At 42.6% G+C, this 17368-nt stretch overlaps 1 long non-coding RNA gene across 5 annotated transcripts in view; it reads right to left on the bottom strand.

Annotated features, from left to right (window-relative positions):
* LOC117881027 overlaps positions 1-17368 on the bottom strand; it is a 261286-nt gene that overhangs the window by 139077 nt on the left and 104841 nt on the right. For all 5 annotated transcript variants that reach the window (XR_004646666.1, XR_004646665.1, XR_004646668.1 and 2 more), the window contains one exon: positions 7040-7102. This is a non-coding gene — a long non-coding RNA (uncharacterized LOC117881027). The remainder of the gene's footprint in view (positions 1-7039; positions 7103-17368) is intronic.

Below are 17368 nucleotides of genomic sequence, written 5' to 3'. Positions count from 1 at the left end.
CAGTTTCTCCTCCCTTGGTGTTCACACCTCAACTGCTAGCAGAGCACCTCACCCTCCCTGATTGAACTAACCTCGTTATCTCCACACTGATATATACCTGCCTCTGGAGATTTCCATTACTTGCATCTGAAGAAGTGAGGTTCTTACCCACGAAAGCTTATGCTCCCAGTACTTCTGTTAGTCTCTAAGGTGCCACAGGACCCTCTGTTGCTTTCTAAATATTAAGAGATCCCATGGAGCTACCTCGTGAGTGGGAGGAGATCTGATTAGGGTGGTAGTTTTGAGGAATTTTGTGACGTGTGGGTGATGGGGTCAGGGACGCCAACTCTTAATTGCCAGAATTGAGGATATAACTTGACTCTTGAGTGCAGGTATAGAGATGGGCCTGCTTGTAAAAATTCTAGGAACAATTTGACCAAAGCTGAGCCTGCTGTGTATCCTCTTGATGTGCACCAGGAATCAAACTTTCTCCATATTACTATACACAGTACTAAGAACTGGTGTAAAACTTTCTGGACTTTCTGGAGCTGAACCTCTGGGCCCTTTTCACAAATGGCAGAAAGCCATTCATTCACTCATTATGGGCCAGTACTTCTCTAGACTAGAGTGACCTCGGTTGAGCACTAAGGGCTGCTGAGACTGCTTCATGGTCTCTGTGATTCCATCCTTCTGTCACTGAAAACGTTGGGTAGGAAGTCTCCTAGATAAGGGTTATCAAGGCTGCATCCATTTTAGCTAAAGCAACCAAGAACAACTTTGATGGGTGGAGACTTTCTCTTTACTGGATTTTTCCTCATTCTTCCCTTGCAACCTTAAGCATGGCGGCTGAAATGGGAATGTAAAGGTCAGTTTTAGAGCCCATTGGAAAATATTTGGGGGTATTTCTGTCTCTGACTGCCTCTTTCTCCTCAGCCCCTTTTTTATCCTTTTGGCTGGAGTGCTCAGGGGCGACATCAAAGAAAAAATAAACAGAAACAGAAATGGGGGGGGGAGGGAGAGATAGCTCAGTGGTTTGAGCATTGGCCTGTTAAACCCAGGGTTATGAGCTCAATCCTTGAGGGGGCCACTTAGGAATCTGGGGCAAAATCAGTATTTAGTCCTGCTAGTGAAGGCAGGGGGCTGGACTCAATGACCTTTCAGGGTCCCTTCCAGTTCTGTTAGATAGGTATATTTCCATAGATTATTATTCAGAAATAGACTCAAAAGAACTGTGCAGAGAACAAGAGTTCCTGGGCATGCTCTAGGATGTCTGTGTTTATGACCCTTGGTCTGCTGACAGGGAGGACTAACAGGAGAGAGGGCTGAGGATTCAGAATCATAAGGATCCGGACAGGAAAGCCTATGCCTGTGCCTTCCCACTGAGATGGCTGCTGAGAAGTTAGGCCAGGAGCCTGTTCCAAAATGGCTGCTTGTGGCACATAGCTTCCGACTCCAAAATGACCACCACAGCCCCACTATGAAGGGAAGAGGGACAGTGGTGGGGAACTAATTTCTCTGTGCCTCTGGTGGTATCAAGAGCTCAGAGGAACAGAGGGGGTGTCCTGACCATAGCATGCCCAATGGTGGGGGCAAGTCCCTGGTAATGCATGTAGCCCCACATCACAGTACTTTGCCTGGTGGAGGGGAGGAGGGAAGGTAACTGGGGACCTAGGGCTTCACTGCACCAATTCCACTGGCTGAAGCTCCTGAAGCCTCCACAGTTCACCCAGCAATCGGGCCCCCATTGACCCCCCAGTGGTCTGGATGCTCTGTTCATTTCCTGAGGACTCCATGGTACACTCGCAGATGGGACCAGTCTGCGTCAGTGGCCATGTGACACCAGGGCCCGTGTTCAGCTTCTGGGATGGGACACCTGTTGTGGAGCCTGGTCCACATCAGTGGTACCGATCGAGTCCCCAATGTCCGTGCTTTGTCATTCTGGACCTCGTGTTTGTCCACTGCTGTGGACATGCTGTGCTACTGGACCAGACTGGTAGCCTCCTTTCTAACCACAGCAGCTCCAAGGTTGGGGGGCCAAAAAGTACACTTGTCGCCTTCAACACACTCAGCCAACACTTTAACATTGTCCTGAACACTTTATTACTTCTTCTACCCCTGACTATTTAGACCCCTCCAAGCTGTGCACTGTTAATTTCTACAAAAGCTCCTCTTAACTGCCCACACTATTAAAAACATTTTATTGCAGTTTATTATTATTTAATAAAACACTAAGATTTTACTAGTTACTGAATTTTGAGATTGTAACTTGATTTTATTTTTTAGAGTAATATATATTTTAGCTGACTTTTTCCATGGCTTTAAGCTTATTTATGGTTTTTACACTTATTTTTTAACTTTTTATACTTTGCCTGCACAGCTGTACTCATCAAATACCGTCCTTGAAAGACGGCTGTGTTTGTTATTTGGATTTATAACAGACATCGTGTTCTCCCTGACTTTCCAGGATTTTTTTTTATTTAGTTTGGGGATGTTTTATTTATTATTTTGATTTTCTCTTTAAGAAATACATACAAAAAAGCATAAGGTGGCACATTTTGTTGGTAACGCTTTAGCTTCTAGAAATAATCCTTGTAAAACTGCTGGCTTGATTTGGCCTTTCTTTGACTTAGGATAAAAAAAACTGGTTACTAGTTTTTCCATGGCTGCCAATGGGTCCTATTTTTTGAAAATATTAGTGGCAGACCTTTGCCATATTCTGCCAAGCATTTTTTAAAAATCTAATACTACTTTCTGCATAATGGGGCCTTGATTCTTACTGGAGCATATGAGCGCTACTGTAACATGCACATTAAATAATAAATCCCACGTTTTAGGTCCTAATCCTGCGTCGGGGTCTGTTAACATGGACTACAGCACCCTTGCAGAGATCACATGAAGTCAACGGTTCTCTCAACACCTCTTGCACTTGGCTCCCCACCTGGCTCACGTCTTGTCACTCATAAGAACGGCCATACTGGGTCAGACCAAAGATTCAGCCAGCCCAGTGTCCTGTCTACCGACAGTGGCCAATGCCAGGTGCCCCAGAGGGAGTGAACCTAACAGGTAATGATCAAGTGATCTCTCTCCTGCCATCCATCTCCACCCTCTGACAGACAGAGGCTAGGGACACCATTCCTTACCCATCCTGGCTAATAGCCATTAATGAACTTAACCTCCATGAATTTATCTAGTTCTCTTTTAAACCCTATTATAGTCCTAGATTTCATAACCTCCTCAGGCAAGGAGTTCCACAGGTTGACTGTGCGCTGTGTGAAGAAGAATTTCCTTTTCTTTGTTTTAAACCTGCTGCCCATTAATTTCATTTGGTGGCCCCTAGTTCTTATATTATGGGAACAAGTAAATAACTTTTCCTTATTCACTTTCTCCACACCACTCATGATTTTATATACCTCTATCATATCCCCATCTTAGTCTCCTCTTTTCCAAGCTGAAAGTCCTAGCCTCTTTAATTTCTCCTCATATGGGACCCATTCCAAACCCCTATTCATTTTAGTTGCCCTTCTCTGAACCATTTCTAATGCCAGTATATCTTTTTAGAGATGAGGAGACCACATCTGTACGCAGTATTCAAGATGTGGGCATATCAGGGCAATAAGACATTCTTTATATAAGGGCAATAAGACATTCTCCGTCTTATTCTCTATCCCTTTTTTAATGATTCCTAACATCGTTTGCTTTTTTGACTGCCGCTGCACACTGCGTGGACATTTTCAGAGAACTATCCACAATAACTCCAAGATCTCTTTCCTGATTAGTTGTAGCTAAATTAGCACCCCCACCCCATCATATTGTTTATATAGTTGGGGTTATTTTTACCCATGTGCATTACTTTGCATTTATCCACATTAAATTTCATTTGTCATTTTGTTGCCCAATCACTTAGTTTTATGAGATCTTTTTGAAGTTCTTCACAGTCTGCTTTGGTCTTAACTATCTTGAGCAGTTTAGTATTATTGCAGACTTTGCCACCTCACTATTTACCCCTTTCTCCAGATCATTTATGAATGAGTTGAATAGGATTGGTCCTAGGACTGACCCTTGGGGAAAACCACTAGTTACCCCTCTCCATTCTGAAAATTTACCATTTATTCCTACCCTTTGTTCCCTGTCTTTTAACCAGTTCTCAATCCATGAAAGGATCTTCCCTCTTATCCCATGACAACTTAATTTACATAAGAGCCTTTGGTGAGGGACCATGTCAAAGGCTTTCTGGAAATCTAACTACACTATGTCCACGGATACCTCTTGTCCACATGTTTGTTGACCGCTTCAAAGAACTCTAATAGATTAGTAAGACACGATTTCCCTTTACAGAAACCATGTTGACTTTTGCCCAACAATTTATGTTCTTCTATGTGCCTGACAATTTTATTCTTTACTATTGTTTCAACTAATTTGCCCGGTACTGATGTTAGACTTAAATATTGGCGTTACATTAGCTATCTTCCAGTCATTGTGTACAGAAGCTGATTTAAAGGACAGGTTACAAACCATAGTTAGTAGTTCCGCAATTTCACATTTGAGTTCTTTCAGAACTCTTGGGTGAATGCCATCTGGTCCCAGTGACTTGTTACTGTTAAATTTATCAATTAATTCCAAAACCTCCTCTAGTGGTTCAATCTGTGACAATTCCTCAGATTTGTCACCTACAAAGAATGGTTCAGGTTTGGGAATCTCCCTAACATCCTCAGCCATGAAGACTGAAGCAAAGGATTCATTTAGTTTCTCCGCAATGACGTTATCGTCTTTAAGTGCTCCTTTTGTATCTCGATCGTCCAGGTTATTAGCAGACTGGTTATTTAGCAGACTTCCTGCTTCTGATGTACTGAAGCATTTTGTTATTACCTTTTGAGTTTAGCTGTTCTTCAAACTCCTTTTTGGCTTTTCTCATTACATTTAATTTGGCAGTGTTTATGCTCCTTTCTCTTTACCTCACTAGGATTTGACTTCCACTTTTTAAAAGATGCCTTTTTATCTCTCACTGCTTCTTTTACATGGTTGTTAAGCCAAGGTGGCTCTTTTTTAGTTCTTTTACTGTGTTTTTTAATTTGGGGTATGCATTTAAGTTGGGCCTCTATTATGGTGTCTTTGAAAAATGTCGATGCAGCTTGCAGGGATTTCACTCTAGTCACTGTACCTTTTAATTTCTGTTTAACTAACCTCCTCATTTTTGCATAGTTCCCCTTTCTGAAATTAAATGCCACAGTGTTGGGCTGTTGAGGTGTTCTTCCCACCACAAGAATGTTAAATGTTATTATATTATGGTCACTATTTCCAAGCGGTCCTGTTATATTACCTCTTGGACCAGATCCTGTGCTCCACTCAGGACTAAATCGAGAACTGCCTCTCCCCTTGTGGGTTCCTGTACCAGCTGCTCCAAGAAGCCGTCATTTAAAGTATTGAGAAATTTTGTCTCTGCATTTCGTCCTGAGGTGCCATGTACCCAGTCAATATGGGGATAATTGAAATCCCCCACTATTATTGAGTTCTTTATTTTGATAGCCTCAGACTCCTTTCTTTGGCATACAGCAAAGCTACACAGAGTTGATCATACTCAAGCGTAGGGGGTGGGGTATACCACACATCCAAAGTTACATTGCAAACCTCTTCCATTATAGACACTTGCATATTACATTCCATCACACCTTTTGGGATTGGGTTGGTCACGCTGTATGAACCAATCCCTGTACAGCACACACACTCTTTACCTCATCTTTTAAGGCAGAGAAAATTCTGGAGCAGCTCTTCAGTGGAAGGAATTATCTGGAGAGTCACCCCCACCAAACAGAAATCTATGACTCCGCCTGCTACAGCGTGGAGGACTGAGAACTTATCGACCCATTCCCCAAAGTAAGATATTAATATTACATACATGCTGGGTCAGTAATTATTGCCAAAACTATTGTTTAAACTTTGAAAGAAGATAAGTGTCCAATAGCAAGATTGTTTATTTGTTCAAATTCAACAAACTGCACAGAACAGCCAGCCATTTTTCTTGGGAAGAAGCCAGCCCAGTATCAGAAAGTGTTTTCTCCACTTTGTATAAATTCATCATCCTCTTAAAATTAAGGGAATACACTGTGTATCTCTCCTGGACTGGCAAATACATCATCAACCACACTAGGCCAACTTTCAGCTCTTGGTCACACCTCAGCAGACCCACTGAAACCTGTTGGGCTGCACCGGTGTAAACTGAACAGAATCTGGCATGTTGAGAGTGTCATAGCCCCAAAGAGATAAAGTGCACTGTCTTTCCTTTGTCTTGTAACAGACAGCAGAAGTACTCCACTAACCAGCAGAGCAATTAGCAACATAATTTGGGAGGATTTGCACAATTAATTATGTCTGCATTCTTCAGAAATGATTTCCCCCTACAACCAACTTGATGTGCCTGGTTTCAGACCTAACCTCATCCCCATTTCCTACCAAAAAGAAAAAGAACCAGAAGTGTGTGTGTAGGAGCTTGCGCATTGTATTCCCTATTCATGATAAAACTCAGCATAGTTCGCCTTTTGCCATCTTGCAGATAAATGAAGAGAAGCTAAGGAGTGAAAAATACCCCTTAGTAACCATGACGTTCTGTACCAATTGCGTTTTTCTAAAAGACACTCCTCCTGAATCATCTGAGACAAAGCTTATGAGGTTTGTTATTTCACTGTTTTCTAAAGTTATTAAAATTCAAAGTAGTAATAGGGGTGGTGCAGCTTTTAAAATGTAGTGTGAAAAGTGTTGCCTTCAACTGTTTCAACATTCTTGGACAGGAAGCCAGCTTGCCAACACTTTAAACTGATACACACACTGGATCCATTCACTCATCTCCATCTGGCAGGATGGCTCTGCGCCTACTTACAAGGTAATATGGCAGTTTAAATATTAATAGAAGGTTCCCTGAAAATAATCTCACAATGTGATAGTGTATCTGCAAAAGATTTCATAGTGTTACATCTCTGAATCAAGGTAATATCTATTGTCCTAGAGGCATCATTTTTTTATCTTTTCAGAAGGATGATAGAGGAGACATGCTGCCACATGAACTTACCTCTGCACCACGATCTGCACAACCAGCATCACCATCCAGGGACCCTGATATTTCTTGTCACCTCTGAAAAAAATAAAAATGGGAAATTGACTTTGGCAGCCTAGCTTCATAGCAGTACTGCAAGTACGTCAAGAAGGAACCTCACATTATTTGTTCTTTGTTCTTGGATACAAAACATGATACCAGTTTCTGACCATAAAAATCTTACCCCCGTCACACATGACCAGCATGCTTGTGTTTAGGAGTACCTGTCTGCAGAGGTCTTGATCATTATCATCTATTACTTATAAAGTACTAAAAGCGTGCTGAGTAGTGTACAAAATATGGAAGATGCCAAGCTTGTACCAAAGAGCATACAACCAAAGTAAGATGATGGTTCATAGTCTGCCTTGACTTCCAGCCATGCCAAACTACTGAAGACCATTTAATATATTCAGGCTGAACAAAGTACAAGGAAATACATTGAAGGACACGATCCTGTCCTGGGCAGGTGGATGGACTAGACAGTGGCAAGGGTTAAGACCTGCTGGACTACTATGAATACTACAAAGAAAGAAAAATGTGAACCCTTCCCAAGGGTAACTCAATGAGCTGATTAACAAGGGACCTATTGCCTGATGGACGTCATGAGTAAGACTGCGAGTTTGTCACGGAGATCACAGAAGTCATGGATTCTGTGACTTTCCGTAACCTCCGTGACTTCTGCAGCGGCCAGTGCCCTGGTTCAGGGGCAGCTCAGGCAGACCCTGCGCCAGCCATACCGGCCACTGCTGAGGAAGTCTCTTGGGCCACCGCGCCCTCCCTCCCCCTGCCACCAGCAGCAGCACAGAAGTAAGGGTAGCAGTACCGCAACCCCCACCCCCACAGTAATCTTGTGACCGCCCCCCCCCCCATCACAACTTCCTTTTGGGTCAGGACCCTACAGTTACAACACTGTGACGTTTCAGATTTAAATATCTGAAATCATGACATTTACAATTTTTAAAATCCTATGACTGTGAAATTGACCAAAATGGACCATGAATTTGGTAGGGCCCTAATTATAGCCATTAGCTCTTGACTAGTAACTTCAGATACAGACTTTCCAAGTTTCACATTGGTAACTGCAAAATCAGAAAGAAAGAACAAAGTTTTTAGTCTTTGCAAGACTAGCGGAAAAGTCAAAAACCTCTCATCTAGTACCAAAGTATGCAATGTTTTTGACACAGTATGTGAGGTAAGGGTATTATATGCAGGTAACAAGATACGTGACATTCCTCAGACTGTGGCATTTCTAGCTTGGCTAGAGTTGGTACCAAGTAGACCATATTTTCAAACTACCTAAAGCTAATAGAACTATGTAATGCAACACATTTTGAAATGGGCATTTGCTAAAAGCACCTTCTGTACATGCATACAACCCTGTTTGCAGTCATGTGTCTAAACTGCACTATTTGAAACATGCCTGTGTAAAAATCTGAGCCAGCGCTCACTGGGTGTAATGCACAAGACATTTTTAAAGGCAAATGTTGCTTGATCACGTTGGGATTCCTCCATTTATAGAAGGGATGGGAAGAGAACCAAGTGTCACAACTATGGAAATAATGCCAGAGACATTTCCATAGTATAGTTCACCAGACAGAAAGCAGGGCAATCACTTCTCTACAAAATCAGCTCCATTTTAGTTTAGATACTATGCATATTCTGATACCTCAGGGGATAAGTGGTGGGAAGAGAACCTCTCGCCTCTAGGTGGCACAGGTAACAATAGTGACTAAATGTCACTGTCTGACCGCTGTTTGGCAGGCGCTGTGACATAAAATGAAACTTTCCATCCAGATCCTCGTGTACAAGAGGCCTACCTCTTAAAACTGCCGTCATACCTGGGCTCTTCTCTCCTTCTAGGACAGACACCAGCAAGGATAAAGAGTCTAGACCTACCACACCACTATCATACTTATTCAGCTACTTTTGATGGTCCGAGGTGCTGGCACTTTTGGTGCTGAAGACCCCGAATTCAATCTACAGTGATGACCAACCATCAAGCAGCCAGACTCCAGCCAGTCGTGGCAGAAGCAGCCTTAAAGAGAGACCTCTGGACATTCAGAGAGCTTTCTACAGTTTTGACTGGACTTCTCTGCCAGGTGCTGATTGGCTGTCTCCTCTCTCACAGTCTCTTCACTTCACCTTGACTCCACCACCTGTTTCCCTCTTTTCTATCTGCCTTTCCCATTTAGCTAATCCCCCGCTAACCATATCCACCAAAAACAGTGGAACTAGCATGCCATTGTTCACTCAGCTTGTGTTCCCCTTCCTTCCCCACCCCTTCCTCCACGGTATGTCTGTCTTGTCTGTTTAGCTTGTAAAGCTCTTCAAGGCAGGGGCCATCTCCTATTCTGTATTTGTACAACGGGACCCCATTCTTCGTTGGCCCTTAATCAATGCCATAATAAAACTTACTAAATAATACTAATGCTGTCTGTATGTGTCCGTGGCTGCAATGTGTTCCACATGGATTTCTGTTGCCAGACCTGTCAGTCTAGTTCTGTTCACAAAGTACCATTTTTTCCTTTTAATCCGGATGGATGCTTCATTGCTCTGACTCAAATGATGAAATAGAATAGTAAAAATGGCACAAAATTAATTCCTCCCTATGGCAGGTTCTCATGGGAAGCTGAAAAGATACAAAAATAGACCCATTCTTATTAGTGCCATAAGACTGATAGGTGAATCTTATTCAGAGAAGGAAACTGTAATGACAAGAATATAAATGTTAATGTAAGGTTCAAATGCAATTTTAATATTTATCCTGTAGAGGTAAATAGCCCTGGTGCATATCTGAACAGTAAACACACACTAAATCAATTCAAGTGCTTGCAAACTAATCCATTTTCAAATAGGTTTCCTTCAAGGCAAAGAGTCTGCACTGCCAAGGACCCAGTCCTTTGGTGATGGAAGCAGAAAACAGAGGCACTAATCTGTGCCATTTTAAAAGCACCACACTGCTGAGTGCAGCTGTCTCCACTGGGCCATCGCTCATATCAGAAAGCACTTATACCGTCCTTTATGCTTTCCCGGAGTCTCCCGTCATTGCTAAGACTTTTGTTGTGTTAACAGCTAAGATTCATCATTCTGAACACACACCAAATCCAAACACCTTTGAAATGTAGGGAGGTTCAAAAACCATACCTGGATCTGGACTAAAATTTGATAATGGCTCCAGTCCTTATGCCAGGCTGACCCCAGCTGGTGGATCTGAACACAACAATCCTTAGGACCCAGGGCTGGCGCTTCCATTTAGGCAACCTAGGTGGTCGCTTAGGGCACCAGGATTTGGGGGGGCGGCATTTTGCCGCCCTCGGTGGCAATTCGGTGGCGGGGGGTCCTTCCGCGCTCTGGGTCTTCGGCGGCAATTCTGTGGTGAGTCCTTCACTTGCTCTGGGACCCGCCGCCGAAGTGCCCCGAAGACTGGGAGCATGGAAGGACCCCCCCACCGCAGAATTGCCGCTGACGACCGGGAGCGCGGAAGGACCCCCGCCTAGGGCGCCAAAAACCTTGGTGCCGCTCCTGTTAGGACCCACTGAAGTGAATGGAAAGATTCTTACTAACGTCAATGGACTCTGATTAAGGCCCATTGAAGAAGCAATACCTGTAATATCTGCATGGTAGCAGCTAGGAAATGCTGATTTTTTTTAAATGGTTCCCACCATACATGTTTTGGTGGCTGATTTGCAGATCTTCAAATATTTCATGACTCTTCGAGCTTTGGAAAGCAATATCGTCATTTCAGATTGTGCTCATCTGCACATCTGATATGTGACAATATTAATCAGACAAACACGCAATGGGTTTTTGTCTCCCTCCCCCACTTCAATAAAGTACAACACATGTATAGTCCAGAATATAACCTGTGAAACATGTTTAATGCTTGGTGTTGACGTGTAGGAATTAGGTGATAACCTCAGGCATTTGCCAGAACATTGGTCTCCTCCAAAAAGCCACGGATCATGATTTTAGGAAATCGTGGTAGGTGTCAGTATATAGGTCCATTTGTTAGCTTGGGATAGAATTTTGGGTTTGACTTTTTGATACTCTTATATCTTATGCTAATATGTGTAAACAAACGACAAAGATGCTGTGATGTTGCTTCTGCCTAATCAGATGGATTTGTTAGTACAATGGCAACAGATAAGAGCAGTTAAAGTGTTACTCCACGGCACACCTAAAAGATTGCCTCAAGCCCTATCTCAAGGGAAGATCAAGCAACCAGTCAGGAGGGGCAAAGGGGGATGGGGAGAAGGTATAAAACACTAGAAGACCAAAGAAATGTCTGTCCCTGACCGCAGCACAACCTCACTCCTTACCCCTCCCACTGGGTACAAAAGGGGTGGGACTCTAGGCATGCATTGCAGGTATATTTGGGCCTGCTAAGGAGGAGGAGATGGGGAGGGGGAAATTAGGAACAGGGACACAGGCAAGGCTCTGCGGTGTCAGAGCTGGGAACGGACTCTGCTGGCGTGTAGAACTATGGATGTGTTTGCTTGGAACTAACCCCAATAAACATTACATTGCCTGCACTTCGACTTCTGGTCTTCTGCTTTCTGTCTGCATGACAAGAACCAGGGAGGGGGTGAAGGGAAAGCCCTCTAACAGTAGACATCCCTTTAAAATATGGTGGGAGTCATTAAAAAGCCAACACACGCCAGGCTTAACTACAGTTATCTCCTATTCTAAGAAAAGGTGAACATGGGCTTCCCACCCACCCCCTCTTGAGATAACTGCTGAAGAATGCTGGTCCTTGGCCATATGCCAAACTTCTGACAATTAGGAAGAAGCTTTCCTCCCCGTGGACAGGTTTCCCTGTAACTGCCAAATGCAGGGTTTCTGCCACCTTCGGCTGCAATAGGTGGGCTGGCCATGTAGGAGAGAGAGAATACTGGACCAGGGAGGCCACTTGTCTGAGTCTCTCTGGCAATTTCTATATTCCTATGTACTAATGTCTGCACAAAGTAAAACTATTTCCCCATACTTATTCCCCTCCCCGCCCCCCACAGTTCCTCACATCTCCTTGTCAATTGCTAGAAATGGGCCATTTTCATTACCACTACACACAGTTCTTTTTCTCTCCTGCTAATAAAAGCTCACCTTAACTGATCACTCTCCTTATAGTGTGTATAGTAACACCCATTGTTTCATGTTCTCTGTGTATATATATATATCTTCCTACTGTATTTTCCACTGCGTGCATCCGAAGAAGTGGGCTGTAGCCCACAAAAGCTTATGCTCAAATAAATGTGTTAGTCTCTAAGGTGCCACAAGTACTCCTGTTCTTTTTGCGAATACAGACTAACACGGCTGCTACTCTGAAAAATGTCTGCACTGTTAGATTACAGCCAGAATGCTTTCAATTGCTTTGTTTCTAGATGCAATCGCCAAATTATTCTCAATATTGTTATATTTACTATTACCTATCATTTAAAGGTAGCACATTCGTTCTTAATACTTGTGAATTTCAAACAAAATACTATCGTTTCAGCCTCTATTTAATATCGTTTCCTTTTAAATTTGCTAGAATCTCTCAAAATCCAATAATGGTTCATGTTATTGCCGCTGGACATTACCTACAAAAGAATAAATGGGATGTTCAATGACGACTGATTAATCAGTGCTCTTTGTAATTTCGCAGTATGCCAAAGAAGAGTAAATCATGTAAGCGTATCTCATTTTCCACTGCATAATGTCACTAATTATACAACAATTCTTGGATTAAACAGATCTTATGTAAACATAATGATCTCATTTGCAGTGAATTCCCTCAGTTTAGTTAACCAATTGCTTTTGTAATTCTGGAGGTATCATTAAAACCTTTCTAATTTAAATACAAACAGATGTGTATCATAATACCATTGTCAAATGTAACCCTTGATACTTTACTAAATAAGTGAAGGAAAAATTATATATTCCTCATGTGATATTTAATTACATGATTTGAAGAGGAAATAATAACTCCTAATGATGGAATTAAAGGTTTCAAGATCTAATTTGATTAAGCTATGTGCATATTGGCATATATCTTGCCATGCAGCAAAATGTATCATGATTTTCGCATTCACAAGGGAATTAAAGCATTTTTGTTGTAAGAGACACTCATTCCGAGTGTGTTATTAATACTGGGTCACTTTTCCAGAACTGCAGGAAATGCCTCAGCAACAATACTTTGTGGTACATGTACAATCACCAGATGCTGCCCAAAACAGGGACCCACTGGCATCTGAGCAGAAGATAAAAGGTACTTAATGGCTCAATATCAGATGTCTTTGGAGCATGAAAATGCTTGTTTTTCAGGATGTTATTATGCTAATAGATTAAAACAGGCTCTTCTAAGCTCTTTTACAAATGTGTTTACCCCTGAAGACCATAAACAACTTGCTTTGCAGGCAATTCTCATGAATTATTACAGACTCTAAAAACAATTACAGTGTTATCTGTTCAGTTTTCATGTTCAGTACAGTTAGCCAACATATAGTAGAAATAACGAGCAATCTACTAGAAAATATATATATATAATAGAGGAGTGTGAGATTGATTAGATAAAATAAATTAAAGTAGATTAGATTAAACAGATACTTATTCAGGAAATGAACTCTTATTCCAGGCACCGTGTACTGTTCTATCAAGAAACAGATTCAACAATAGCTGTTAACTTAATATCTAATTAGATGAGTCACTTTTTTCCCCCCCTGTTACCGCCCGTATCCACAGCCAGCTGTTTTGTACCTCCAGGCCTCTAGCACCGCCACCTCCCCTTTTTCTTCTCAGCTGTTCTTGCATATGAGATCAGGAAGATGAGAATAAGACAAACAGAGCAGCCCAAGCTAGCAACAGTCCCTGGAGGAACCAATTTCAATCAAAACCCCTCCGCATCTGTTCAGCTGACTCCCCTGGGGTTACGAATCTCACTTGAGAAGACCTGCCTGAGGGCATGCAGCCTGCATGCTGGGACAGGCATAGATTGGGTTTTATGGACATATGCCGCACATTCTTCTGCTACATCACCCTTCAATTAACAGGTATGGTTCTTGGCAGGCACCACGGTATGCTGCACGGGGGATTAATATTGAACTATATTTTAACAAGGGGGTTTTCGGCTACCCTAGGGTACCTGTACATAGTTAGACCCTGCCTCAGTAAGAGGTGTGCTGCTCAGACATGGGCAATTGCTGACGTACAGGACATGGAAACATCTAGGCCCAGTTTACAGGTAGAATTTGAAAACAAACAATTAACACTGCCATGAGCACAGCTCCCATTTCCATGTGTTAGGCCGGATTGCCAGCTGCTGTACTCCACTGAAGTTAGCAGAGTCACACCAGTAACCAGTCTGGCCCATTAATTTCTACCATTCTTCAGCTACACAGATGATAGCTTCTGTTATGCTGCTATCAGTGTGGACGTGACTCAGTGACCATTAATGCCATCAGTGTTTACAAACAATGAATGGGAAGATTGCATCGTGTCTCACGTAGGCAGATACCCACGGTAAAATCCTTATACCGCACAGCACCAGTGGTCGCCGTCTAGTAACAAGGGCACATGCAATAGGCAATGACCAAGCTTTAAAAAAACCCAGGAGATTAAATTTAGGCTACTGGATCCATAATTAGCAATTTAAGGACTGAGCGAAATCCTACCGAAGGCAGTTGGCTCTTTCCCTTGATTACAATGGGCCTTGGATCAGGCCCCTAAACAAGGGCGCTGACTTTCAAAAGTGCTAAGCACCCAATAGTCCCCACTGAAGTCAGCCAGAGCTGCACCGTACTCAGCATTTTTGAAAATCAAGCCTCTTATTTAGGTCCTTAAATCTGCATTTCAAAACGTAATGTTTGACTCCTAGTTTTGACAATTTTCTAACCCTAGGATTTGAAATTCTTGGCTCTGTTTGCTGCACATATAAAACTTCCCTGAATATCTGCAGCACTGCAGATTTTCAAAAATGAGATGAATTCATCTTCTTGGCTCTTTGTATGCAGTTTCCTGATTTGCACAGTAACCATCCATTCAAATTAGGGGCCACAAGTACAGAACTATTTGGTGCCTGGAATAGTGCACATAAGGATTTTGAAAACATGGTACTTACTGTGTCCTTTTATCTGCAACTAATGTCACTTATTTGTGCATGGAAATTATTACCCAAAATGTTTCCTTAGGGGAACTCATGAACAAACTTAGTACTTGACCATTTTGTTAACATGCTTAGTTTCTTTTCAAACAGCAGCAAACAGAGAATTAATTGATCTTAGGCTCATTCCACCCCACTCAGATATCCTTGGTGAGGAATAGTAACTAATTAGTTAGACTAGCTGACCCTTGCGATCCCTCCTAGCCCTATGGTTCTATGAGTCTATGAATTAGGCAAAAGATGATAAGGTTAACAGCTGGATTATCTCTTCTTTTTGGGTGATTACAGATTTTTATTATTATTATTGAAGTCACTCCTGTGCTACTATTTGAAAAATGATTACATTATAGCCCTTTTCAAATAAACAGTATGAATTAATATTAACAGAGACCCTTCTCTTAACTTCTTAGTCAATCATTAGCAGCCTACAATGCCAAATATCAGTGGTTCAACACCATGGTATCTTTCTTTATTTGCATTTTCTGCTGAAAAACTAAAACACAAAACCAAGAAAACACAGTTGCAATGACTGGACTCTGAGGATAAGAGGATGTTTCACACTCTCCCGGAGGACACAGTTACCTTGAGAGGCTCCTCATGCTAGGACAGGTCAGGTTTCTCAGGAAGGTCATTTTCTGACATTTGGTAATGGTACGGCTGAGCGTTATCAATTTAGGCGGCGTGTACAAGACACTAGACATCTATATAGCTGCATTATGAGCATTAGCCAGGACATGTCAATTTGGTAACCTTGCTGTAATGAAATGATCGATGACCAACTGGTGGGAAAGATCACAACTCTACAGAGCTGTACAATATTACTCTCTGAATCAAATCTGACGTGAGTGAGGCAGGAACATTTCTCCTCAAGTGGAACAAGACTTCAAGGAAGCCAAGACACTTAAAAATCGGAAGTTGAGCCACAAAGGAAAGGTTTGAATTTTTAGGCAGGGAAAAGAGGCGGAATCTGAATAGACCCTTAAATAGCTCGTATCACACTATGATGGATGTGCCAACCCCCCTCTCTTGCTAACACACTTTTCAGGAAGCGTAAAGGATATTTGCTTATTTTTTAACTGCAAGAGCATTCCACAAATTATGCCATTCTCCTGAGTAAGTTGTAATTAGCAAGTGTCCTACTGCCTTTCAGGTTTATTACAACACTACACATCACAACACTGCCCTAACAAGGAAATAAAAAATAATCGAATTAATCTATGCACTGGAGCACATCTCCCAGGGAGGCAAAGCTATGGTGCAAGTAAAACAAGGCTCCAGACACCACTCGCTCCCCTTTAGGACTGAGCGCAAGACGCTGCACTTGGCGCAAGACGTAAGAACGTAGCAAAGGTGGCTGGTTCTGAAGATTCCCCTGATCCTCGGCCTGGCCAGGGCATGAATCTCTGGGGTAGATTAGAGCAGCCTTGCCCAGCCATGCCCCTTGCCCCTGGCAACAGCGCTAATGGCAGGGGCTGAGCAGGGTGACGTAGGAGTCACTACAGCAGCTCTACCCCACCCGAGGACCCCATAGGCAGAGGGAATTTCCTTAAAGGCTGCTTTTGTGCTGGGGCCATGATCTGGCACAAATGTTCGAGCTCCTCCTCCTCAATCCCCTCTGCTGCTCCCTGTTTACATCCTGGTGTTTTAATAAGAGGAGAGACATGCCAGTGTTGGTTCAGTGCCCTGTTCAACACATATCTGGGATGAAAGCCTGGCCCCATGGAAGTTACAGGGAGTTTTGCAATTGATTTAAGTGAGGCCAGGATTTCCCAAATTTATCAGCAGATCTCATTATCTTTACGAGGTCTGAAAGCTTATTAATGTTTCTGCTCCAAGATTGGCTAGAGGAAACGTCAGTCACAATTCACGGCTCCCCACTAACTGTAATGGTGTGCTAATCACCCTTTGCTCCTCCTCGATCACTAATTTCAGTCAGAGTTCGTTTGCCTTCACGTCACATCAGAAACCCTACTCGCTCATCAATGCGAAGGGGGCCGTGGATGACAGCAAATGTTCAGGGTGGGAGGTAGGTGGAGTTCTTGGTAGCTGGCCGTATCATCATGTGCTATTTGATGTGGTCTTGTGAGACAGGCATCTCTACTGAACTGAATAAACAAACATACAACAACTTAATGTTAAGCAATAGGTGACGGGCCAAAGCTGGCTGAAAA

The sequence above is a fragment of the Trachemys scripta genome, chromosome 7 (assembly GCF_013100865.1).
Source record: "Trachemys scripta elegans isolate TJP31775 chromosome 7, CAS_Tse_1.0, whole genome shotgun sequence".
NCBI lineage: Eukaryota > Metazoa > Chordata > Testudines > Emydidae > Trachemys > Trachemys scripta.
This window is presented reverse-complemented; position numbering and strand designations above follow the sequence as displayed.